Source organism: Tamandua tetradactyla, chromosome 4 (genome assembly GCF_023851605.1).
Source record: "Tamandua tetradactyla isolate mTamTet1 chromosome 4, mTamTet1.pri, whole genome shotgun sequence".
In the NCBI taxonomy this organism is placed as follows: domain Eukaryota; kingdom Metazoa; phylum Chordata; class Mammalia; order Pilosa; family Myrmecophagidae; genus Tamandua; species Tamandua tetradactyla.
Window position 1 is genome coordinate 166,165,617 of NC_135330.1, and position 20,417 is coordinate 166,186,033.

Genomic DNA, 20,417 nt, shown 5'->3' on the forward strand with positions numbered 1-20,417 from the left:
GTAATGGCTTCCCTCTCTATGGGAGGTGAGTGGCCAGGATGGGGATGGGGTGGGATTGAGAATACTTAACCAGGAACCTACTTATGTGCCAAGCTCTGTGCTAAATATTCTATAGAGGTTTCTAACAGGCCTATTCTGTGCTGTTGAAGAGAATTATTAATAACTGATAAATGAAGTGTTACTGCTAGAGAGGTTCCTACACAAGGGTTCTAGAGTGCAAAGAAACTTCATTCTAAATCACCACCACCACTCAAGTCGGCACTGAAAGTGACCAGATTCAGAACTCAGCTGAAAGTCTGCATTCCAGGTATTTCATTTGCACGACCTAGCCCTCCGATGCAGTCACATCATGTAGACTCACTTCACTCCTCTATTTCAGCTACTTTGAAAAATTACTGCTCACCAATATGAGCTGTCCTTCAGCCCCTCGCCCATGTAAATTTCACATGTGCTGCTAGGCCTATATTTTAATCAAACGAATTCAGGCATAACCTCCAAGTTCGGTGACAACCCGTATAGCTGTTTTTATGAGATGGGTGAATAGTGACTTTGCTTTGTTCATACATTTTACGTAATCCTTTGTTCATACATTTCACATAATCCTTTACATTATAAAAGAGTTATGCCCATGATGTAAACAAGAAAGCAAGTTTCATAAAAAATTGAATAACTTGTTCAAGACCACAAAGAGCAGCAGAATTCTTCTAGAATCCTGGCCTTTTTATTTATGCGATCTTTCAGGTCAAAATTCTGAAAAAGAATTGAGAGTAAAGCATTCATCCACATTTAGGGCGAAGCTGTAATAAAATTTCTCTAAGTTACTTAAGAAAAATTTTCTTCTCTATCACAAGAATGATTTATGAAGCATTTGGAATCTATGGGCTGCAAAATACTACTCAAGATTTAATTCAGAGCCCAATTATTTCTTAGGACCTGTGGCAACTGGAAGGATTATTAAACCATGCCGTCTCTCTAGGTATTATCCAGTTTTTTATCAAGCTCGCATATGATTTGAAACTAAAAATAATGAAAGCCATTGAATTTTTCCCAACAAGGATGTGGCATTGAGTCATATTGTAGTCAGCCACATAGAAGCAGCTCCTGAAAAGATGGAACTCGAAAGCTTTGAAAACATAGCCATAGAGAATGAATTTTATCTGAGTAAAGATCAGACATGGAATACGTATCTCTAAAATCAAACTGAATCCAAAAAGTGAGAGGTAGGGTTTTGGTGGTGGTGGTTTTTCCTTCTCTGATATCATCAATGTAGTATTTTCCAAGATTTGGGTTCATATAAACAAAGGAAAGTTTCTATTTATTAGTTTCGGTGTTTAAACTGCAAGATTATAAACTAGGGACGTCTAACTTTTCATTTGCTAGAGAAGCTTTCTTTCAAGCAAGCCCTTTGTGCCCTACAAAAGTTCACAAATGCAAGTGACCCTGCTTGCAGGGAAGACTGCCATCCTAAGTTGCAGCAATGCAGTGCAGAGATGGAAACCCACTCATTTAAATGGAAAATAGAGGGAGAAAAAATGTATTCAAGATAGCTTGACAGCTTAGGAAAATCTGGCTTATAAGGTCTAAATATATCTGAGCAAATTGATCGACTAATACTATTTGGAGTTAAAAACTACTACAAAAAATGTATATTCAACACTTTCATACACATACTTATGTGGAGAGCAATCTAAACACTTACCATCCATACATATAAAGGTGAGGATATTGCAGTTTTACAGAAGAAGAAAGATGAGTATCTTCTTTTCACAATAGTGTACTGGTTAAGAGCTAAATTTCTGGTGATGCTGCCGGAGTTTGTCTCTCAGCTCTACTTTCTAACAGTTTCTAAGCTATGGCTTTTTCATCAGTAAGCTGAGTCTAACAGTACAATCTACCTCATCAGGACATTATGGCAATTAAATGAGAGAATATATACTGAATGCTAGACAAAACCTGACTCTTAGCAACCTCTTAGCGATTACCAGTTACTGTTCTTAGAAGCAATATTAAAATAAGCCCTTATATCTCCCCATAAATTTTTATTTCCTCATTCTATCTAACATTTCTTGGCAACTAAGAGGCACCTCTTTCATTTTCTTGATGACAATGAATGGCAAAAGCTGAAAGACAAATTATAGTAAATTTATAATATAATGAGGTCTATTATTTTTGTGAAACCTATCATTGCATTCAGTTCACCAAATGTTCACTGAGCCCTCACTAAACATTGCTAAGTCCTTCAGGAGACATGAACATGAGCCAAATTCAGTCTCTGCCCTCAAGGAGCTTACAGTGTGGCAGGAGAAGAAAAATCTGTGAAAATACAGGATAAAGAGTAATAGGGAGCCTAAAATAAAGACTGCCTTCTAGATATCACAGTACTAATGAAAGGGTTTCTATAGGTTTTTCAGTAAGAAGCTACCACCCATAGATGCACCATTCTATGTTTTTACTGGCAACCTAGCATGTTCTTGACTGATCTCCAGATTTATTGTACTTTGATAATTTTTATTTGCAAATACATTTCATTACTTATAGATTTTCATTGACAGGACTAATTTTACTTCCTCTGTGCCGCTAGGACAGGCTCTTTCTTTCAATATGCATGAGAAATTTCAGTAACATTCACAAAAAGTCTTAGTCAGGCTTGGCTAGGAAGGCCAAGGGTTCTGTCTGATTGCAACAAGGACAATGACATCTAACATTGTAGTGCCCTTATATTGCATTACTCTCTATTTTAGTTGCTAGGCTACTGACAGCAGATGCCATAAAATAGGTTGGCTTTAACTGTGAAAATTTATTAGCTTACAAGCTTACAGTTTGAGGCCTTGAGAATGTCTAAATAAAGCTATCATGAAGGCGATGCTTTCTTTCTGGAGACCAGCTGCCAGGGATCCTGCACTCCTTTGTCACATGGTAAGGTCACATGGCAGCATCTGCTGGTCTTTCCTTGTCTTCTGGTTTTCATCTTCTTGCTTCAGTGGGTTTCTCTCTCTAACTGAGTTTCATTCTCTTATAAAAGACTCCAGTAAGGGGAGAATGACCCACCCTGAATGAGGTGGGTCATACCTTAACTTAAGTTCCCTCACCAAGAGACCATACTTACAATGGCCCACACCCACAGACATGGAATAACTTTGAGAACATACTTTTCCGAGATACACACAACTTCAAACCAACATACTCTCTTAACATGAATTGTCTCATTTAATCCTTACAATAACCTTCTGCGGTTGATTCTATTATTACCCTCCTCATTTACAGATGAGAAAACTGAGGGTTGAAAAGGTTAGATAACTTACCTGAAGTTATAAAGTTTGTAGTGAAGGGAAGATTCAAACTCTGGCAGCCTGACTCTAGATTCATGATGCATATTCCCTTGGACCCAAGTTTTGTGGGCCTGAAGCTTATAAAATTGGGGGGAGCTCTCTTAATAAAAAGAAGCCAAAATAATGAATATAAAATTAAATATGGGGGAGTAGCAAGGATAGTTCAGTGGTAGAATTCTTGCCTGCGTGAGACCTAGATTCGATTCCTGATACATGCACATCCCAAAAAACAAACAAACAAGCAAAACAAACAAACACAAACAAACAAAAAAATTCAACAAATGGTGCTGCCATAATGGGATACTCACATGGAAAAATAATGAAATGTGACCCCGCTGTGCAGCATACAAAAAATAAAACAAATTAATTAAATATATAGAAAAACTGCACGTCACTTTTGACAAACTTTTATAATTTCTTTGTTGAAATTTTTTTACTTATATGATCATATTATGTAATATTTTTTATATAGACAGCAGAAATGTAATTCACTCTCTCCCTCTGGGATAGCTGGTTGAAATTTGTTATTTAGTATTGATGGTTTAGTATTAATAATTTAGCATGCAAATTCACATACATGCGTGCTCATTACAGTGCCCTTCCAGGTTTGTGCCTACAAATACAGAAATTCTATTTTGCTCAATTCCCTTCTGTGCTGGTTTGAAGCTATTATGTACCCCAGAAAAGCCATCCTCTTTTAACCCCAATCCAATCTTATGGGGGAAGATTTATTATTTGGGTGAGACCTTTTGATTAGATATTTCCATGGAGATATGACTCCGCCCATTCAAGGTGGTCTTAATTAGTTTACGGGAGTCCTTAAAAAAGCCAACACAAAGAGCAGACATGGGCATTTGGAGATGCAGACAGAAATACCCCAGATGCAAAGCAAAAACTCACAGAAATATCCAGAACCTGAAGAGAGCCAAGGGAAGCTAGGAGATGAAATCCAGAGTTTACCCAGGAGAAGCTAAGTGAGGGTCTACAGAGGCTTGTAGAAAAAGTCACTGGAATCAGAAGTTGAAAGCAATGAACCTGGAGCAAGGACCTCAGATGCCAGCCATGTGCCTTCCCAGCTGACAGAAGTGTCCCAGATGCTGGCTGCCCTTCCTCTGAAAAGTTATCCTCTTGTGTTAATTTGGACATTTCCATGGCCTTAGAATTGTAATTTGTTATTTAATAAATTCCCTTTACAAGAGCAAATCCATTTCTGGTGTATTGCATTCTGGTAGCTTTAGCAAACTGAAACACCTTCTAAAATGAAAAAAAATTTACTTAAGCATTTATACTTGTTTGTGCTTTGTTATTTTGAAAAAACAAGCATCATAAGGATCAAATCTTCTGCTTAGAACTTTCTGTATCTGATGACTAGAAGAATTTTCCACAAACCAGCTTCTACCATATACATTTCAACTCTTTTCATTTCTACCACCCAACTACTTCAAGGGCTGAATGCTGTAGGATAGTTGCAATGCAATCCTCCAGCCCTGCACCTTCATATCATAATGCCAGGTGAGCCAACATCTACACTGAGATGGCTAGCAATAATATACCATATGCAGGAATGCCTATGAGTCTAATAAATATACTACATCCAAACTAAATGTAACCCCACTCAATTTCCTCTTGAATCAGTAGCCAAAAATGACACAGTCACTCCAATGCCACCTCACAGAACAGAGTGTGATAGAAGAGGAACCAGTGTAGAAGGAGACAGAGGCCTTAACAATGACAAATTTTATAAATCCATGACTATCCTAACACACTGCTAGGTTTCTTCCCAGATTCTTGGAAGGACCAATGCAAGTGAGAGAAGCTTAAGCTTCATCAGTTTCATGGTAAATCTGCCTCTACCCTAATTAAAACACACACACACAAACTTCAATGGTTTTCCAGCGCTCTTAGAATAAAATTCAAACTTCTTAAATTGGCCTGTGTTCTAGTTTGCTAGCTGCCAGAATGCAATATACCAGAAATGGGATGGCTTTTAAAAAGAGGAATCTAATGAGTTGCTAGTTTACAGTTCTAAGGCCGAGAAAATGTCCCAGTTAAAACAAGTCTATAGAAATGTCCAATCAAAGGTATCCAGGGAAAGATACCTTGGTTCAAGAAAGCCAGTGAAGCTCAGGGTCTCTCTCTCATCTGAGAAAGCACATGGTGAACACAGTCACGGTTTCTCCCTCAGTTGGAAGGGCACATGGCGAGCAAGGCATCATCTGCTAGCTTTCTCTCCTGGCTTCCTGTTTCATGAAGCTCCCCGGGAGGCATTTTTCTTCTTCATCTCCAAAGCACTGGCTGATGGACTATCTGCTTCATGGTGCTGCAGCATTCTCTGCTCTCTCCGAATCTCTTTCATTCTCCAAAATGCTTCCGCTTTTATAGGACTCCAGAAACTTATCAAGACCCACCCAAATGGGTGGAGATATGTTGTCACCTACTCCAGCTTAACAGCCACTCTTGATTAAATCACATCTCCAGGGAGATGATCTGATTACAGTTTCAAACATACAGTATTAAATAGGGATTATTCTGCCTTTATGAAATGGGATTTAGATTAAAACGTGGCTTTTCTAGGGTCCATACATCCTTTCAAACCAGCACAGCTTGCAACATCTCTAACTTCACACGATACCAATACTGCTCTCCAATTGTCCGATGCCTCTGACCCCTTTCCAGTTTCTCAAATACTTGGAGTCCTTTTTGCCTCCTGATATTTTCATTTCTTTTCCTTCTGCCTGAGATGCCTAACTTCTCTGTCTGAGCATAGCAGGACCACTATCTTCTGAAGAAAATATCACTTTCTCAAATAGTTTATCCCAGAAACTATCTAAAGTGACCCACATTCTATCTCATTATCAAGTTATTGCCTTCATAACACCTAGCACATTATGTAATTATTTTGCTCATCTATGTTTCAGTTGCATTATTGGTCTCTCTCACTGGAATTTAAGCTTCATGATGGCCCACTCTTTTCTTATCCCTACTGTATTGGTTTGCTAAAGCTGCTGGAATACAATATAACAGAAATGGAATGGCTTTTAAAAAGGGAATGTTTTCAATTACAAGTTTACAATGCTAAGGCTATAAAAATGTCCACACTAAGGCATCCAGGGAATAATACCTTGACTCAATAAAGGCTGATAGGTCTGGAACACCTCTGTCAGCTGGGAAGGCACATGGCTGGTGTCTACTGGTCCTTTGGCTTCTCATTTCAAACAGCTTCTCTAGGCTCTTTCCAAAATGCTTCCCTCTTAAAGGACTCTAGCAATCGACCCCACCTTGAATGGGTGGAGACACATCTCCATGGAAACCACTTAATCAAAAGGTACCACCCACAATTGGATGGGTCACATCTCCACAGAAACAGCTTAATCAAAAAGATCTCACCCAACAATATTGAATGAGTATTAAAGAACATAGTTTTTCTGGGGTATGCAACAGTTTCAAACAGTACACTAACCATATCTTCTTTGCCTAGAACAGTGCCTGGAAAATAGTATAGGTTCAATAAGTATTCGTTAAATGAATAACTAGTAAAAACTAGAGGAGATGAAAATCTAAAACTATGAAATTCAAATAGTTCCTCATCACTTTTGCCTACAACCAATCTATAATATCGACAAATGAGTTAAAACAACTAGAGAGCCACTCATTGGGCAAATATATTTGAACCATTGATTCGTATATTGTGAAATGCTGGAAAACATGAAAAATATAGAGCATACAACCTTATTAGATTGCATGCAATATGAAATTATCATAATCTAGTCAAAATCTAGCTAGAAAAAATATATACAAATGAAAACAAAATATTAGATCTAATTTGAAGTATTTCATGATGCATTTCAAATCATTTAACATCATATTAGTCAGGATTCTCTAGTGAAAGAGAACCAACAGGAGATTTCTGTAAATATTATAAAAGTGTCTCATGCAACCATGGGGATACAAGAGTCCCAAATCCATAGGGCTGGCAACTCCAATGAAGGCCCTCAGCAAAGTCCACAGGAATGGCTGGCTGGCTGAAAATGTGAAAGTTCTTTCTTCTTCCTTAAAAGTCTTCAACTGATTGGATTAAATCCAGCTGTTTGGATTCTCTTGTTACAGAAGATACATTCTTAGTTGATCATAGATGTAATCAGTCACAGATGCAGTCAACTGACTGATGATTTAATAAAGCCTTCTGGTTTATTACCCAACCACGAACCATTCTTGCAGTGTTGGTTGGGCCAGTGCTTGCCTAACCAGACAACTGGATACCATCACCTGGCCAAGTTGACACCTGACCTTAACCATCACAGACAGTAAATGCTATGGGAGATTAGTGAAAGCTGGAGATGTTGTAGAAGGGTTCCTGGAAGAGAAGCTTCTTGAATGTGCCTTTAGGTGTAAAAAGTACAATTTTTAGAGAGGAAAGAAGCATGAGAGACCACTGGAATGAAAATGCAGAGGTGGGTGATTAGAATGGATGGAAATTCGACACTCAAAGGAATGCGAGGCACACAGAAACATGAAGGGACACAACTTTTACCAAGATAGCCACAACTTAGGCAAGCAGTGGCATGGTGGATGCTGTGATATGCTGCCAGATCCCTTTGGGAAGAGGGACTTACTCCCCAGTATCTGGGAGTGCTACAACAGTAGGTCCTCAGCTGTTGATGTTCTCCTGGAAATGCATTAACTTAAGAGAGCCGTCGTGCCCAAGGTCTCACCCCATACCCAAGGGCACATCCATCTGAAATTGATTAATAAAAGAGTATAAAGGCCCAATGTCTTATCCCATTCAGTACAGCGGAAGGGTCATCCCAGCTTCAGCACTCCTAGGAAGTTGGCTGAAGCCTGTTTGAGACTGCATCTCAGCCCCACTTCTCCAATCGTGCTTCCTTCCTCTCCACAGTATTAGAGGCAAGTGCTCCTTAGTAAACTTCCTGCACCCTGATAGCTATCTCAGAGTCTGTCCCCAGGAGATTGAAACTGATAGATACGCAGATCTATACTTCATAAGTTCCACTATCCATTCATGTGATTTCCTTTTAAACCGATACAAGAAACATACTTGAAGTCACAATTTGGTTCTCTTTGAGAAACAAAGAAAATGATTGGCCTATAAAAGTGTCTTGCCTAATAGAGTACTAAATTAATCTTAGAAGAAACAGGAGAATAAGAAGAAAACAGCCAAACTGAAGTATTTTCTTTTATTATGGATGCATGAAAATGACATATTTTCACATACCTTAAGTGGAAAATTGTGGGGGTTTTTTTAAAGTACTACTGAAAATCATATTTGGGTATTTTGCACTTGGTTCACATTTTTATTCTTGACCTTTGCATTCGTGAGCCTCAACTGTCAATACTTCTTTCAAAGAAACCAGAAAAATAATCAAATTAGTTTTTTTAAAGGCCACATAATTTCATTTAGGGTTAAAAAAAAAAGTATACTATGTTTTCTCTTGACAAATACAATCCTGGAATCAAATTCCTGTTGTAGAACACAGGGAATATAAAACTCCACAACGCAGCCTGTAGCAGCCACTTCCGAGGGTAACTGAATTGATTCTATGTTGTTACACATTGTTTCAAATTTAAGTGAGTCACATTTGGGAATTAATGTAGTTGATATGTACTATTGATAAAAGCCTCTGTTTAGACAGCAAAGAGTAATTAAAGTAACAGATAAAAATAATCAATGTTCAAATTATCCCATCTTCACCAGGAATAACCAATATGTTTTGAATGAAAATCACATATTTGCTGCTTTTGCACTAGCAAAAATCTTTACAGAGATCAGTTAATATAGTTAGTCCATAGGTTTATGACAAGCTAGCTGAGGTTGCAAGAATTTTCATATATTCCACCCACAGAAGCCACTGCAGGAAATAGAAAACTGGGTGTCCTTTGCTAATCATTGGTCTTGCACTCACTCACCACATTTCATTCTACGGTCTTAAAAGGTACAGAGCATAACTGGTTAAGAGCATGGAAATGGTAGCCAAATTAACCATAATCTTGGTTCTACAGTTTCCTGCTGTTCTAGTTTGCTAGCTGCTGGACCGCAATACAACAGAAACGGAATGGCTTTTAAAAAGGGGACTTTAATAAGTTGCTAGTTTACAGTTCTAAGGCCGAGAAAATGTCCCAATTAAAACAAGTCTATAGAAATATCCAATCTAAGGCATCCATCCAGGGAAAGATACCCTGGTTCAAGAAGGCCGATGAAGTTCAATGTTTCTCTCTCAGCTGGAAGGGCACATGGCAAACACAGCGGCATCTTCAGGCTTTCTCGTGGCTCTACAAAAAGGGACTCTCTCCAAAATGTTTCCTCTTTTAAAGGATTCCAGTAAACAACTCCACCTTCAATGGGTGGAGACACACCTGCATGGAAATCATTTCACCAAAAGTTACCACCCACAGTTGGGTGGGTCACATCTCCATGGAAACAATCAAAATGCTCCCACCCAGCAATACTGAATGAGGATTAAAGGCCATGACTTTTCTGGGGTTTACCACAGATGCAAACAAGCACACCTGCCTATATGGCCATAGGCAAATTAGAGAACTTCTAGGCCTTGTTTCCCTTTTCTGCAAAAGAGAGGTGATAATATATCCATCCACACGAGTTGGCTGAGAAATTAAATAAGTTAACATACACAAAATTCCTAGAACTGTACTTGGAATATAAAAACAAAGCTATTTTTAAAAAACAAGTCAGACTTCTAAAAGTTTGTCATTCAAAATGAGTTTGTCTATGTTTATCATTTCCCCAGCAGGATGACCTCTCAGCACTACTCCAGGTAAAGTTAACTGGGACAGGTTGCTTGCCTCACAGAGGAATTAGGTAAGCCAGGACCAGTCATCAGATGCTGGCTCAGCTCAGCAGACAACTCATCTCTTTTATCTCAAGGTAATGAATATTCCAGACTTCTTTTTCTGGACGGCACAATAGAACAAATATATTAAATGAGTCTCCTGAGGAAAATAACGAAGACAGCTGGATAAAATATTAAAATCATCTCTTTAAATGCACGGGACACCAACCAAGAAATAAGAAACCCTGAGTTAAAAAAATTTGGAAGGCTTTTGCCTGAGCTGGCCCAAAATCTACCTTCTGCTGGTGGCATCTGCCCAACTCCAGTATGCGGCACTCTCCACACGGATGGCTGTGTGGGTGCAGAGGCCAAGGAAGGTGAGACCCTGTCCACACAGGGAGGCTGACAAGAGTACTGCTTGAAGTCCCAGGGCCAGGAATGATTTCTAATCGCCCACCTCAGGCACAAGTTGTAAAGGGATGCCAAAAATGTCAGTAACACAGATAACAATACTTTCACAGAATATTTTTTAAATCACAATTAATTAAAAAAAAATACAGGATGAGCAAAATATCCAAATTTTAAGCAAAGGTAGGCTGTTGCTGTTTGTTTTCCAACGTTTCGTCACTGTACAGCGGGAAAGTTTCCAATCAGCAGGCACATTCTCCAACCCTCCCAGAGGCCTGCCAGTGATCTGGTGACAGACTGGGCCACAGGAGAATACATCTAGTCACGTATTTTAGTTGTTGCACTTTTATTTATTAACTTTCTCCACTAGGTTCAAAATTGGAGGATATTTGAAAGCGTAAATAGGGGTGCACGTTTGTCCTGTTGCTTCAGGGCCCAGCAGCTCTCCCCGGCACTGCTACCCGGCTATGCTCGAATGATTGGGAGGAAAAGAAAACAAAGCGGTGGGCTAAAGGAGGCAGTGGTGATAATAAGCCCTGTCGTAAGTCCTTTATATACAACTGAAATGACACTGTCATGAAACATTGCCTTTATCAACAATTTACTTTTCTGTTTGATATTCCCTCTTACATTATTTTTCAAAGTCCTGGTAGATATCCACAAAACTGATTCTACAACGCACAGTTTGAATGACACTGTTCTAAGTTATCTTCTAAGGTCAACATAAGGGTCGTGAATCTCAAAGAGGAAAAGAAATGCTTAAGGAAAAAACCTATGAGCTCAAAAGAAGGTGGAAGGGGGGAAAGAAAAAGAGAGAAATTGAAAAAATAAAATACACAGAACTCACAAAACAAGCTAGTAGAAATAAATGCAAACATCATGAATCATAATAAATACAAACTGACTGCGGTGATTCGGAACTATGTACCCCAGAAAAACATATTCTTAAACTTAATCCACGTCTATAGGTATGAACCCTTGGAAATAGGACCTTTAGATGATGTGACTTCAGGTAAGTTGTGGACCATCAGAACCAGGATGGGTCTTCATGCTATTACTGGAGACGTTAAAGAGAAGGTCTCAGAGAAGAAAGACACAGGGAGCAGCCAGAAGCCGGAAGGCCACAGAACCCAAAAGAGGAAGAAGCCAAGAGAGGTCTCCATGTGCGCTGTCATGTGACAGAAAAGCCCAGAGGCCAAGGATCACCAGCAGCCAGACCCAGACCCATGGTCCTTTGGGAGAAAGCGTTACCTTACTGATGCCTAGATTTTGGACTTCTCCTGGTCTCAAAACTGAAAGTCAATATATTCCTGTTGTTTAAGCCTACTCGGTGCACACCATGTGTTTTTAACACTGTTTTTAACGCAGAACACTGGCTGAACTCTCTAATTTATTATAACCAAACTAGATTTTTAAAAAACCCAAATCATAAACACACAGAAAGATTGAAAGTCAAAGCATGAAAGAGGAAATACTAAAAAGAAAATAGCTAACCAAAAGATAGGTGGTATTACCACACTAATAGCAGATAAAATAAATTTGAAAGCAAAGAGCAATACTAGGGATAAAAAAGTCAGTACATAATGACCAAATAGACACCTCACAGGTAAAATGTAATAATTCTATATTGATAAATACATAATTGAATTCAAAATATGTAAGCAAAAGTTGATAGAACTAGAGACACTCTGATCATCACAGAAAATGTAATAAATTGGCTCAGTAATCGATCAAGCAAAACCAAGTTTGTACACTCACAGGAAATTAAATCTACTTCTACTATTCCGTCTTTTTACTATACAAACATTGATGGGCATGCATATCTGCATTGCACTTTTAGGAAAAAAAAGAAAAAGCTTCTGTAGGTTTCTTTAAGATTTAGTTGAACATGTAGCAGTTCATTTACATAGACCAGTTTCTTAAAGAACAGAAAATTCCTGGGACTCCCCGCCCCTGAAAATATTTAAGAACCAATTCAACTATGAAAGGGCTTGAAAGTTATTTTTTTTCATGTAATTATATGCCTGAAAAAATCTAAACTCTGTAGTTGTATATGTTCAAAGAGTGCCTTTAGCTTGGGTGAAAAGCATAAATAATAAAGTTCTAGTTAAATAATTAAAAAAATAAATAAAATTTTAAAATAAAGTAAAGAAATATTCCAAAAATTTAACCAGCACAATTAACAAGCTTGACCTAATGAATATATGTATAGAACATCACACTAAAAAATGAGGTAATATGCATTATTTCCTCACATGTAGGAAACATTTAGAAAAATTCACTTTGTCAAACCATGACACAAAGCTCAATAAATTTCAAACAATTAGCATTAATGACATTTTTCTGATAAAAATGTAATCACTAGAAAATAAAAATTAAAAACAAAACAACAAAAATAAAAACAATGTAATCATTAGAAATTAATGATAAATCTGCTATTCATCAAGAGACTCCAAAAGATGATAAGACACAAACTAAGAAGAAATAGTTGATATGTATTTAACAGGCAAAAGATTAGTATCCAAAATATATAAAGGACTCCCACAAATCAACATGAAAACAAGACAAACCCAATATAAAAATGGGTAAAAGACATGAAAACACATTTCATAGAAGAGGAACCATAAATAACCCCAAAATATGTGGCAAAATTCTCCACCTCATTTCTCCAGGGAAATGCAATTTAAAACCACCACAAAACCCCATTTCACACCTATCAGAATAGCAACGGTAAATGCTGAGCATGAGGTATGCTCCTCCCCAGTGTCGGTGGGAGTTGAAATTGGCATCCTCGCTTTGGACAATGATTTGGCTTCTCCTAGTAAAACTAAACAGTGGCCCAGGTAAAAAGCAAGGGTAAAGATCTGAGCCCCAACGTACCATAGCAGTGGCCAGGAGCGATAACAGAAAATGAGGTAGAATTTGCCTCGACCACTAACTCACACTAATGCCTGGGTTTAATGCCTTCAAATATAGAAAGACGAGTCACAGAGCCATAAACAGAGTGGCTTTGAAATCAGTTTCCAAGGGCTCAAATCTTGACTCTTCGTTTATTAATTGTCAGCCTTTCACCTCTCTGTGCCACAATTTTATTACATATAAGTGGGGATAATGACATTTAACATTCAGTTAAGTCCTAGCATGATTATTAATTCTAATAGAATTTCCCTGAAGATGAAGATGAAATTGTAAGTGGGGAAGAGTGGCCCATATTAGGACAGTTCCCCCACTCAAAACTCTTTAGGGTTCATCTATCTTCTAGTTTACTGTCTCCTCCAAGCATTTCTGTAAGCATCAGGAGCTATCTCAGGTTTCATATATTTTTGTTTCTTAGCTAAAATGTGAGGCATTCCTAACAATTTCATGCAAGTCAGGGAAAAAAAAAACCCAAACACCACAAATTCCATATCCAACTACCCAAGCATAAGTAAAGAAAATGAAGTCGCTGCTATTTTAAAAGCTAATTACTAGTAAAATACTTTCAGATTCACATTTCCTGTGCAATAAAATTCTGCCTTTGAAATAAAGGCCTCCGGGAGAGCTATTCAGAAACACCTTTGTTCCAAGCAGTGGTTTTCCTTTAGGACAGAACACACTGTACCCTATTCAGAAAATGACTGATTTAGTTTTAAAGGGGAGACAGTCAAAACCTATACCTATTTACACATATTTTAAAATACCCACGCCATCTCAATAAAGGTATTTGGATGTTGTCAGTGAGCCCTTTCATTTTTGATGACAGTGTTATGGTGAAAAAAATGACATAAAATATGTAAAGTCAACCAATTTTGTGGGTCTAGAATTGAAAATGAATTATTTTCATTTTCAAAGAATTATTTCTCCAAACAATCTACAGTTGGATTGCAGGTTTTAAGAGACCTTCACATCATTAAATTTTAGCTTCTTGGGAAGCGTGTTCTTTATAAGCACTTTAAATTATTCAATATTTTCAATTTTGATACTTTTTATATGTGTAATATTTGGGTGCTTCCCCAAAAGCTAGATTAATTAGAGAGTAAGAAAGAACATAAACAAAAAAAAAACATTTAGAGCATTTTAGTTCCTAATGATTCAATTCAAAATAGTAAAAAATTGTGTATTTTTTTATTCCAGACCCTGAACCTGGTACAGTCCAAGCAATGAAAATTACTTTGACGATATGAGGAACTCATGGTTTCCTGTAATTGACTGGAAGTTCCTTGAGGCTAGGGCACTGTCCTATTCAACATCATTGTAAGAAATTTGCACATTTATTGAACACTTACCTATGTGTCCCAAGTTCTTTGCATTTGCATTAAATAATTTAATCATACAAAAAATAATGAAATATGTACTATTTTTCTAAGCCCTATTTTATAAATAGGATGGTGTTCTAGTTTGCTAGCTGCCAGAATGCAATATACCAGAAACAGAATGGCTTTTAAGAAGAGGAATTTAATGAGTTGCTCGTTTACAGTTCTAAGGCTGAGAAAATGTCCTAATTAAAACAAGTGTATAGAAATGTCCAATCTAAGGCATCCAGGGAAAGATACCTTGGTTCAAGAAGGCCGATGAAGTCCAGAGTTTCTCTCTCATGTGAGAAGGCACATGGCAAACACAGTCAGAGTTCCTCTATCATCTGGAAGGGCACATGGCAAACACGGCATCATCTGCTAGCTTCTTCTCCTGGCTTCCCGTTTCACGAAGCTCCCTGGGAGGCATTTTCCTTCTTCATCTCCAAAGATCGCTGGCTTATGGACTCTCTGATTTGTGGTGCTGCTCTTTCTGAATTGCTGGCATTCTCCAAAATGTTTCCTCTTTTATTGGACTCCAGAGACTTATGAAGATCCACTCTAATGGGTGGACACATGTCGTCACCTAATTCAGTTTAACAACCACTCTTGACTAAATCATATCATCCAGGGAGATGATCTGACTATAATTTCAAACATACAGTATTGAATAGGTATTATTCTACCTTTATGAAACGGGATCTTGATTAAAACATGCCTTTTCTAGGGGGCATACATCCTTTTAAACCAGCACAGAGGGTTAGGACGCAGACAACTTCAAAGGCTTAACCCAGGTCATATAGCCAGTAAGTTCAACCAGGACTTGAACCCAGGAAGTCTGACTCCAGAACTCATGCTCTTTAACCCCTGTGCCAAGCCACAAATTGCTGAGGGGTTGGGGTAGTGCAGGATCTCAAGTCCCCAGGAATTATTCTTTCAATTGTTCCAAAGTCCAGCAAACACTTTTACAAAACATAGAGGAAAAGTCTATTTTCAGAAAGGTATTTGTGGTTATACATTTTTTCTGTTTAATCAGTGGAAGTAGAGAACACAGATGAGTAATGGACACTGTGATTCCTTCCTGCGTTTACATGACACATTTCAATGTGCAGTCTTTCTTTCAAGAGGCCCATCTCTCTTACACACTGAAAAGGCATTCAAAACCCTAAGGGCTGCTGCAAAATGGAACCATCTTTCCCATAAGTAGTTTGGCCAAGCCCTTAGAGCATTAGCTATGCAGACAAACAGTTTGGGGCTAGAACCCTAACTCTTCTAGTGTTCTTAACTCAATATAAGTTGTTACTGTTGCATAGATTGAATTAGACAGACATATATATATATATATATATATATATAATGCATAATATATATTTATAAGATGCATAAATGCAAGCAATGAGTCATTGGGCAAAAGCCACCAGATGGCAAACTGTCTTTTGTTAATAATTATAGATAAGAAATATTTTGTGAGATTTTCTTATTTCTTTTATCATTGAATCATAAAATAATGAGAAAAGAATTTAAAAATTTATGTGCTTGTCTCTATTCTAAGATGCCTTCTAGATAGGAGTCCAAGGTTAAGCCTTTATCAACTTTACACTAAAATATACAGGATGCTCAGAAAAAAAAAGGATGAAAACAGACTGTCTGACATTTTACTGCCAGACTATGGGAGGAAATACCACCAACAAAACTATGAAGCTGAAATGAACATTAAAATCCACGGACAACACTGAGTCATGCTTTGTGTCTTGAAAGGAACATGGTACAGGCCTGAGAAACAGCAAGGAGAGGCATTGTCCTTCCCTTTGCCTTTCTGGGGACTCAAGGACACGTTCTTGGGGCCAGTCAGGACATTGGGCAGCCAGCAACTTCCGCAGATAATGCATTTTGGTGAAACCTGAGCACCTTCCAGCCAACAAAGCCCTTGTCCCCAGCCCAAGTAGCTTAAGGTAGATAATAACAAGACAAGACATAAGGACCCTGGAAACCAGACCAGTTCCTCTGCTTCTCTCTCACTACTTCATCAGCATGGAATTCCAGGTATCTTACTGTTTTTAGTTTGTAAGCTGCTAGAATGCAATATACCGGAAATGGAACGACTTTTAAAAAGGGAATCTATTAAGCTGCAAGTTTATACTTCTCAGGCCAGGAAAATGTCCAAATTAAGGCATCCAGAGAAAGATACTTTAATTCCAAAGAAAGGGCTGATGAAGTTCGGGGTTTCTCTCTCAGCCAGAAGGGCTCAGGGCCATGTCTGCTAGCTTTCTCTCCTCATTTCATAAGCTTCCTCAGGGGCATTTTTCTTCTGCATCTCCAAAGGCCCTTGGCTGCATGGGCTGTGCTAGCTGTGAGCTTTTCCCAAAATAGTTCCCTCTTTAAGAGCTCCAGTAAGCAACCCCACCTTGAATGGGTAGAGACACATCACCATGGAAATCACCTAATCAAAAGTTACCACCCACAACTGAGTGGTTCATATGTTTATGCAAAACAATCAAACAGATCCCACCCAGCAATATTGAATGAAGATTAAAGAGCATGGTTTTTCTAGGGCACATGACAGTTTCAAACTGGCACACTTACTAAACATACAAAACTAAAACTTCATTCTATAGAATAAAGTCCAAACTATCTTCCATGGTATTCCAGAACTGCTCTACAGACTCGGTCTAACTTTATAATCGTATTTTTGTTATGTCCCCAAACATTGGGAACTCCAGCTACATAAGCTTATACAGTATGCCTAAAGCATTCCCTGTGTTCTCTCACCTACTTGTCTAGGCTTTCATTTTTCCTTCTGCCTAAAAGGCTCTGTTCTTTCTCTTTAAGCTCACTGAAATCTTCTCCGTTATTAAAGAGTCATTCTTCCCCAATCCCCATATTGGAATTAATCATTCTCATGCCTGTACTCCTATAATATTTTCTGTGCACTTCTATTTCAACACTTATTCTCTGCCTTATATTGTTAGCTACATCTCTGCTTTCCTATTAGACTATGAATCATTTTTATTAGCTTACATATATACCATAGTGCCTTTTGTATCAAAGATATGCAATAAACTTGTATTGAATTAATTGAAGATGACATTAAAATAAACCATGGAGAGCTTCTCATTCATATCTCAATATTTACTTCTCAATTTTATATTTATCTTTAAAACAATAGCTGGGTTTTGTCACTAAGCCAAGCAAAAGGCTGAAAAGGAACTAAATCCTGCATTTCCTTTGCAATTTTGAAGAGGAAACCCATAGGTGACACCTCTCTGACAAAGAAAAGAGGAACTAAAGGTCACAGGGTGGGGGGCAGAGTTGAGGTCATGGAACAAAAGGAAGTCCCATGTTCTAATCTCCACAAGATGGTTGAGTTTTTGATCTCTTCTGTTGCATTAGAGCAATAAAACATGTCATGAAAAGGCAGCAGATGTTACAATGATGGAAAAAGTAGGAGGGATACAATTGTAAGGAATCAAGGAAGGTGCTCAGTGGGTCCATCTCAATTTTCTATTCTTACCTTCTTCCAAACTAATAACATTAAACTGTTGCCAATTTTAAAGCCAATTATGTATTTGTTGCATATAGTGAACCAACCATCAGTCATCTTTCATAGTTATTTCCAAATTAGCCAGACATTCTTCATACAAAGTACGCTATTCATTTACACAGTTACTTCTTTGTTAACATACTATGAAGAACTTGTACATTCTTATTGGTCTCATGAATACTGATTCCACAATGCTTTTGCATGGCACAAAGTTGTGTTTTGCTTAACACATGCTTTTTATCACCAAAACCAAAAGCAAAATTGCTCTTACTTTTCAATCAGTTATCCAACAAATATTAATAGAACTCTTGCTGTCCTCCAAACACTGTGCTAAGAACCAGAGACAACACAGTGAGAAAAAGCAGACCTGGCTTCTGACTTTAAGGAGCTTACTTTCCCCTGGGGAACAAATACTAACAAAATAACCTCATGAATAAATGTAAAATTTATTGCTATGTAGGAAGGTCTTGAGGAAAGTCAATGAGGCTGTATGACAAAGGGATATATAAGTTAGCCTAAAGAATTAGAAAGCTTCACTTTAGAAAAGTCTTATAAACTAAGCTCAGAAGGTCTAGTGCGAGTTAAATAGAAAGGGTGCTGGGAGGATGAGAAAAAATGTTTTATAGAGGCAGAGGGGAATAGTACGCATAAAGGCCATTCTACTTGAGATGAGATGTTATGGATGCAGATGAAAATACAGTTTTAAAAGCCAGTTATTTATCCAGGAGTGATAGTCTCCCTAGCAACATGGGAGATGACTCCCAGGGATGAGCCTGACCCTGGCACTGTGGGATCAACAATGCCATCCTGGTCAAAACGGGGAAAAGAAGTGTAACAAATAAGGTATCAGTGGCTGAGAGAGTTCAAACAGAGCCAAGAGGCTACTCTGGGGGTCATAATTGCACAAGCTTCAGTTAGACTTTGCCACCTATCATAACTTGTCAAACCCCAACCAAAACCATCCCTGCCAATCCTAAAGAACACTACAAAGGTTCCATGCACTAGGGTAACTTTCCAGAAACTTACAACCTCCAGATGGGTCCCTGGACCAGATAAGTCCTGAAATGCAGAGGGGCCAGCCTCTCCAGAAGATCAGCTAGTTCAATCCCCCAATCCCATATTATCGACAGTCTCTTCCAACATGAAAAAGTTAGAATGGGCATAGCCCAAATATCCCTAAAGAGTGGGAGAAAGATCAAACATGATAGTGGAGTTGTACAGAGAAGGTAGGGTTTAACAAATGAGTATGATTGCTGAATTCTTATATTGATATTCTTTTAGTCTCTAGTATGTTAGAGCAACTAGAAACAAAAAACTAAAATTGTGGAATTGTAACCCATACCAAATGCTGAAATCTGTTCTACAACTAATTGTTGTGCCGTGTTTTGAAATTTATTGCTTTTTTGTATATACGTTATTTTTTCACACAAAGAAAGAAAAAAAATCAATGGTGATCATAAATGCACAGCTAAATGATGATATTGTAAACCACTGATTGTACACTTTGGATGATTACATGATCCGTAAATATATAAAATATATCTAAAAAAAAAAAAAACCAATGATCAGCCTCTCCAAGAACATCAACTAGTTCTATCCCCCATCCCCCTTTCCAACATGAAAAAGTTAGAATGAGCATAGCCCAAATACCTCTAAAGATTGGGAAAAGGATCAAAGGAGAAGGAGGAGTTATAAAAGAGAAGATAAGATTTAGCAAATGAGTATGACTGCTGAATCATTATGGCAACATTTCTTTTAGTCTCCAGTGTCTTGGAGCAGCTAGAAGGAAAAACCTGAAATTGTGGAACTGTAGCCCATATGAAACTGAAATCTGTTCTCTAACCGCTTGTTATATGGTACTTTGAAATTTATTGCTTTTTTGTATATATGTCGTATTTCATAATAAAAAAATGTTAAAAAAAAAAAAAAAAAAGCCAGTCTTGTGAATGGAACATAGCCTCCTCTTTGCTTGTAGCATTACTTACTAAGTCCCTGGGATTCTACACAGTATTGTATTTAATTAAAGTTGATTATTTAGCAGTTTGGAGAGGTTAAAATGGCA